This window comes from Helianthus annuus, chromosome 11, assembly GCF_002127325.2.
Source record: "Helianthus annuus cultivar XRQ/B chromosome 11, HanXRQr2.0-SUNRISE, whole genome shotgun sequence".
Taxonomy (NCBI): domain Eukaryota; kingdom Viridiplantae; phylum Streptophyta; class Magnoliopsida; order Asterales; family Asteraceae; genus Helianthus; species Helianthus annuus.
In genome coordinates this window covers 107,175,627-107,182,948 of record NC_035443.2, presented here as the reverse complement: position 1 = coordinate 107,182,948, position 7,322 = coordinate 107,175,627, and positions in this window count along the sequence as shown.

Below are 7,322 nucleotides of genomic sequence, written 5' to 3'. Positions count from 1 at the left end.
TGAAGAATTGTATTCCACCATTCTAAGGCTTCTTCTTTAAAGAGGTTGGAAGCATACATCACCTTATCTTCTTCGGCACATTTGCTGATCTTAAGAACAGCTTCCGTCTTTTCCAACCATCGCAGAGCAGCCGTGACGCCTTCACTGCCTGCGAACACAGTTGGTTTACAAGGTAGAAATTCTTTGTAGGTACACCCGAGAGTCATCGCCTTCATTTTCTTGGGAAATGGGGTTTTGATAATATCATCATTGTCTCCATTGACACTTTGGCTAAAATTGTCGTCGTGAGTATGCTTGCTACTCACAACTTTGGTGGGTTCTACGTGGTTTTTAACAGCTTTAATTATTAAAGGTATAGCATTAGCTATTCCTTGGGCTATTATATTTTCTATAGCATTTTTATCCAAAGAATTTTCATTATTAGCATGAACTTCTGGATTATGTGATACTTTATTCGACATCTGAATTGCAAAGATTTACAATTATTAATATCACATAATAATTAAAACAAAACAAAACTTTCAAGAATCATATGTGCATATATATATATATATATATATATATATATATATATATATATATATATATATTTTGTAGAACATGAGTTGGAACAATTCACTTGATTACATATTTTTAAGCATAACTGCATATATGCACTAACTTTGACTTTCAATTCCATTCCTAGAATTTTATGCTTTTCTTACATATGTGTAAAATGTTAGTTTATAGAAATGGATTTGATATTATATTTCGTAAAGTATATGCATAACAATTAAGGATTTATGTTTCTTAAAATAATTTAAGTTGGTATTTGACGACAAGTGTTATCCGGTAATTAACTATGCAAGCATATGTAAATACAATGTAAATAAGGGGGTGTTTGGGGTTGAGTTTTGAAAATAGATTATGCGTTTTGAATAATCAGAATCAGATAATTAGCTGTAACAAAACGTGCTGCAGAAAGATAGTGTTTGGATTTGATTATGTTGTTTGATATCACAATAATCAGATAATCAACATTGTTTGGATTTGATTATGTTGTTTGATATCGCAATAATCAGATAATCAACTATTTGAGTGTTTGGCAAGTATATATATTTCAAAAAAATAAATAAGTGAAAACGTAAAAAATCAGTTTTTGGATTATCACGTTTTCCTGCAGCAAGGGGTGACCTACTTATGGATTATCACGTTTTAAACTCTACAAAACGTAAAAAATCACTTTTTATTAATTTTTTACCAAACACTCAAAATAGATTTTTTGCGATTTCAAAACACAATAATCAAATAATCAGGTTGAAAACGCAATCCCATACACCCCCTAAGTCACTTATAGATATGCAAGTAACAAAATTACATGTATGTAAATAATTAAATATGTTGGTGCATATATATAAAAAGCATTTTTACGTATATGTAAATAACTAAATACGTCAATTACATATATGTAAGTATAATATTTACATACATGTAAATATGAATATCACATGGATATGTTCTCTGCTGAAGATATGTAGTGTGTTGGCTCCAAGATTCTTTTCTAACACTATTTAACCATCTACTCTACTACCCTTCCTCAGAATTTTTAAGTGTGGGTTCAAACCATCAAATAGAAATATGAAAACAATTTTCTTTGAAAACAATTTTCTTTGAAAATCAATGTTTTTGATATTCACGATCTACAAATTTGTTTTCAAGTTTTACAATGGTTTTTTTTTCAAGAATTTGATTTATATGGTTAATCAAATTTCAACATATCCAGTTTTCTACGTCACTTTACTGCCAATTTGATCCAAATGAACTGCATGATTAAAGGGTGTTGGCTTACGATAATTAATTTATACATATGTAAACCAATTATGTAGCTCAATCAAAAAGATTGATTTATGCTAAAAATTAGGGGCTACAAATCAAGAAATTAAAATAAAATATTTGTTAATTTACCATCTTACCCTTTATTATAATCTAAATGCAAAATAATAATTATGTAGATCAATGGCTAATATTAGTTCTGCAAGTTCTATGAATATTTATGGTTCTGAAATAATCTTCACCCTATATACATATATTTAAATCTACAAAATAACACAAAGGTTACGTTGTATTAATTTCCTAACTTTATTGTTTAAGTTTTAGGTAATAAAAGAACACCTAAATACCTTAAACAAGTGGCTCTGATACCACCTTCTGTCACAGCCCCCGACCCCACCCTGGGAGCGGGAGCCGCGAATCAGTCAGATGGTATCGGTGTTTATTAAATAGGCAGCGGAAGATTTTTTTTTCATCAGGATCGTAGTTAGGAAATGATTTCAGAGTTTGTAAAACACCGAACTTTTAATATTAAACAAATAGGCTAAAACCCATATTTAAATCAATTATTTTTATAGGGATAAACCCAAATAAATAAAACATAAATTTCTTCTTTTATTCAAGTATTTATAGCCACTTTATTTAAGCCTTCAGTGCTCCATAGTTGGCTTCTATTATCTTTACAGCAAATTACCTGAAACACGTTTTAGAAACAATATATCAGTAATAAATACTGGCGAGTTCATTCCATTTTTATAAAATATATTGTTATACTTACAGCATTAAGGGTTTTTATATTTGTTTATACTTACCCAACTCAATTAGTATTTGTCACATGGTGGCAGTTCTGGTGTGACGGTGGTCATATCACTCATTGGCTCATTTTCGTCTAATAGTAAAGTTTATCAAGTAATAGATATATCGTATATCTTATTATTATTTAAAGGTATCTGTCACTAGGCGGTTCCCGTGACGATGGTCAAATCACTGTTGATCATTCTTTCAACTAGTAACTGGGGTCGTAAAACTGTTGATCATTCTCTCAACTAGTGTCTTTGGTTATATCACTGTTGATCATTCTCTCAATTAGTGACTCTGGTCATATCATTGTTGATCATTCTCTCAACTAGTGACTCTGGTCATATCACTGTTGATCATTCTCTCAACTAGTGACTCCGAACTTAGTAGTGTCCCATAACATTTCTTTGTCAAATATATTTTCTATGTCACAAAACCAATTAGCCCAGAAAATGAAATATATCATTTTCTATCAAATTAATAGCTATAACTTTATCAAATATAATACATTAATTAAATAATTGTGATATTATTTAATTTATTAACGTGACTAAGATTTAAAATATAATCTTAGTATATTAAAAGTAGAATATGTTATATTTGACATATTTTATTATAATATACATTATTTTATAATGTTAATAGTAATTTAGGTTTATTAAATATATTTTCTTTAATGTAACTAATATATTTTAATAATGATTAATAAAGCTCTCTACACACTATTTAGATTTATTTCAAACATACATTAAATTTCTTAATTATTTAATGTAAAAATAATATTAGTTATAGGCTATGGCCGCTGGGGCACAATTTCCTCATGCTAGTGGTCATGCTACTATTGGCTAACTTAGTAATGTATAAAACCTCTCATACCGGTAGTTATTGCAGAATACAAAAATTTAATCACTGTAAGTTTAACTGATAAATATTTAGGATTTTGGAAAGCATTTTTTAAATATAACTGTATCACAAAAAGGTGATAAAAAGAAGAATGACTCACAAACTGTAAGAAAAGAGAATGGACTCACTTTGTAACTTTAGGGTTCAACTAGAAAGCTTCCTGGTATAATTTTGGGTATAACTCCTGAGCTATTTAATAAATATATAATGCACTCGCGTTAAATATAATAACCCAATTCAACTTTATCCCTACGTCAGGAGACAGAACCCCATCGAACTTAGTGGGGCAGCGCCTTGACATGCGTTACGAGGCCCTAGATCAATTGGACAGGGTATCAGTGATCAGGGGTTAACACACTTAAAGCGGGGTAGGGTTTTATTAATATTAAATAAATAATAAACAATATAGAATATTTTAGAGAGAGAGAGAGGGGAAGTTGGTGACAGGTATGAGAGCCATGAGCAAATTTTTTGGTTTCATCTTATGCATGTATTTATAGGCATTTTTTCTCCAAGAACCTTTGAGTACACACAACAACTTTCTATCCTCAGATGACACGTACATGCATACATGTAACTCACATTTAAGGTTAGTCATTATTATTATTATTATTATTATTATTATTATTATTATTATTATTATTATTATTATTATTATTATTATTATTATTATTTCTTTTTTTTTTGAAAGCCACGTAAAAATCAAATCAATTGATATGTTAATATTATTTTATATATTACTAGCGGTAAGCAATGTTGCAGAAATCGGCCTAGGCGGCCGATTAATCGGCGCCTAGGCGTTAGGCGGTGAGTTACTGACTAATTTTTAGCTAGTCGGTCCAATTAGGCGGATATGGTCAAAATTGGTCTTAGGCGGTCAAAATCGGTCCCAGGCGGTCAAAATCGGACTAATCGGTCCATGTTTTACAGCCCATTAAACACAAAATTTGACCCATTTTTGAATCTGGCCCATTGTTTTACAGCCTAAATATTACTTATAAACCTATTTTAACATTTAACCCCCTCTATCTTTCACTAGTTTACATAAGGTTCCTAAACTTTTAAATTTATTAATAAAAAGTATAAAGTTATCTCCTAAACTTGTAAATTTATTAATAAAAAGTATAAAGTTATCTATATATATAAAAAAATTTGTAAAATTATACTTAAAAAGTCCAATCCGATTAATCCCTATTAATCCCGATTAATCCCTAGGCGGTACCTCACCGCCCGACTAGCGCCTAGCGCCTTCTACAACATTGGCGGTAAGACCCGTGTGCAAACAAGGGTCATTTCTTAGAAAACCGTACATAATACATTTTAATAGAAAGTATAGATAGATATATAGATATTGTACCAAAACTTGTTATCTATTATAGATAATAGACAACTATAAACATAGATCATCTGTTAATATATTAGTCACAAATGACTATTTCCATTCTTCTATAAAAAAAAAAAAAAAGAGTACCCACACATTGATACAGATATTGTACGAAAACTTGTAATTTTTGGTTTAGTTTATGTTATGATTAATTAGTACTAAATTAGTCATGAGTTATTCTTACAAATCTTGCAGTTTGATGCATTTGAACTCTGACTTACAACTAAGCCATTTTGTTAAACGATAAGATGTATCAAAATATGAAAACACTTGTTAACAATAAAAGGATTAGAGTTTCTCAATAATACAATGTCGATAGTAATCACATGATAAAATACAATTATTACAATGCAACTCGTATACCTAGTTTATTGGAAGATGGTACTTTATAGCAAACCATGGACTTCGTAAAACAAAGGCATACATTTAAATTGCTATAATCCCATCAATCTAAAGTTGTGGATTCGCCTCCGGTTTCCCGCTGATGTTTCTATTTTGCAATGCTTTCTTGGGCAATCTTGTATGTCGTACATGATCACTCCTATTTCTTTTGCAGATTCAAAAGCTTCTATCGCGTTTTTTCTACTTGCGCCAAAACATCTTCAACTTCTTTACTGTCAATCCCGTTGGTAAAAATATAATTAAATAAAATGGGAATTAAAAACAATAAGAATGTTCATTTAAGAGAATGGACTTATAGATTACTCAGATGCCCGGAGAAACATCGGTACTGAAACCCTAACCACTATTTGCAAAACTGTGATTCTTAGTGGTTCAAAAGTCTGTTTTGACCAAAGTCTGTTTGACCAAAGTGAAACCATTTTTTGACCACTGTTTGACAAAGATCAGGAACACCGATACTTAAACCCTAACCACTCTTTGACCAAAGTCAAATCACTGTTTGACCAAAGTTAAACCACTGTTTGCAAAAAAGTCTGGTTGACCAAAGTCAAACCACAGTTTGCAAAACTATGATTCTTAGTGGTTCAAAAGTCTGTTTTGACCAAAGTCAAACCACTATTTGCAAAACTATGATTCTTAGTGGTTCAAAAGTCTGTTTTGACCAAAGTCTGTTTGACCAAAGTGAAACCACTTTTTGACCACTGTTTGACAAAGATCAGGAACATCGGTACTTAAACCCTAACCACTGTTTGACCAAAGTCAAACCACTATTTGCAAAAAAGTCTGGTTGACCAAAGTCAAACCACTGTTTGCAAAACTATGATTCTTAGTGGTTCAAAAGTCTGTTTTGACCAAAGTCAACCCACTGTTTGCAAAAAAAACAACCACTTTTTCTCTACAAAACACTGTTTTAACCCAATAGTGGTTTCAAACATCTGTTTTAATCCATTTGTTGACCAAAGTCAACAGATGCATCAACCACTGATGTATCAACAACAGTGGTTTTAATTGATGAGCATTAGTTATGAAAATATAAGACAAAATCATATTGAAGAAATTCACTTACTTTGGCATATCGGGATTCACATTCTGACAATAATTCACATTCTAAATCAGGATTTGACTAAATTTTTTTTCAAGGTTTGTTTAAATTCTTGTTCGCCGATGGACGCACAAGTTAAGAGCCAGACGAACGCAACCTTCACAGCAGCTGCCACTTGTTTTTCAACCTCGAACGCTGTATCGAATGACTTGTATTTCTCCAGCAGCCTTTAGGTAGGATCTTACCACCTGATCTTACCAGCAGCCTTGAATTTCTCCAGAGGTTAAAATTCAAGTGACAATGTGCGACTTGAATTTCTCTAGCTCGTCGATAACCTCCTCTTGCGGACGGTAAATCAAATCAATCTTCCTCCATATCTGCACATTCGGTCATAAAAAGAATAGAATATCAAGTACATGATTACCATATAATATTATATAATATCATATAATCTTAATAAAAATATAGTAACCACCATACTTGTAAGGACGGAAACGATGTCGTCCAGACTCTCTGAAACGTATTGGACCTTCCGGATGTTTCTCACACTTGTCCATGTGGTTGAAACAATCTGCAAGGTAGGTGCCCTACTGATGTGTGTAAAATGCAACATATAAATCACATCAATTAAGGCATAAAACTAACCCTTTTTAAGTACTAATGTTGGAAAAAGAGTGTTTTTGTCTTCCTTTTGTATTTTCAGGATGAAATGAGCTCAAAATCACAAAAGAAGCAAAAAGACAGCTAATTCTACCATAAATACAAGAAAAGGGACAAAAGTGGACTGCCCGGACCCTCAACGGCATCTCCCAAGGCAAAAGAGAAGAAACAGAGTCTGAACACGCCCCGTGTCCAGCGAACACGGGGGCGTGCCCAGGAAGCAGCAGAAAAGACAAACCAGTAGAAGCTTCCATTGCCCACCACGGGGCCGTGTCCAGCGAGCACGGGGGCGTGGTGAAAGTACAGCAGGCGCATTAATTGTAA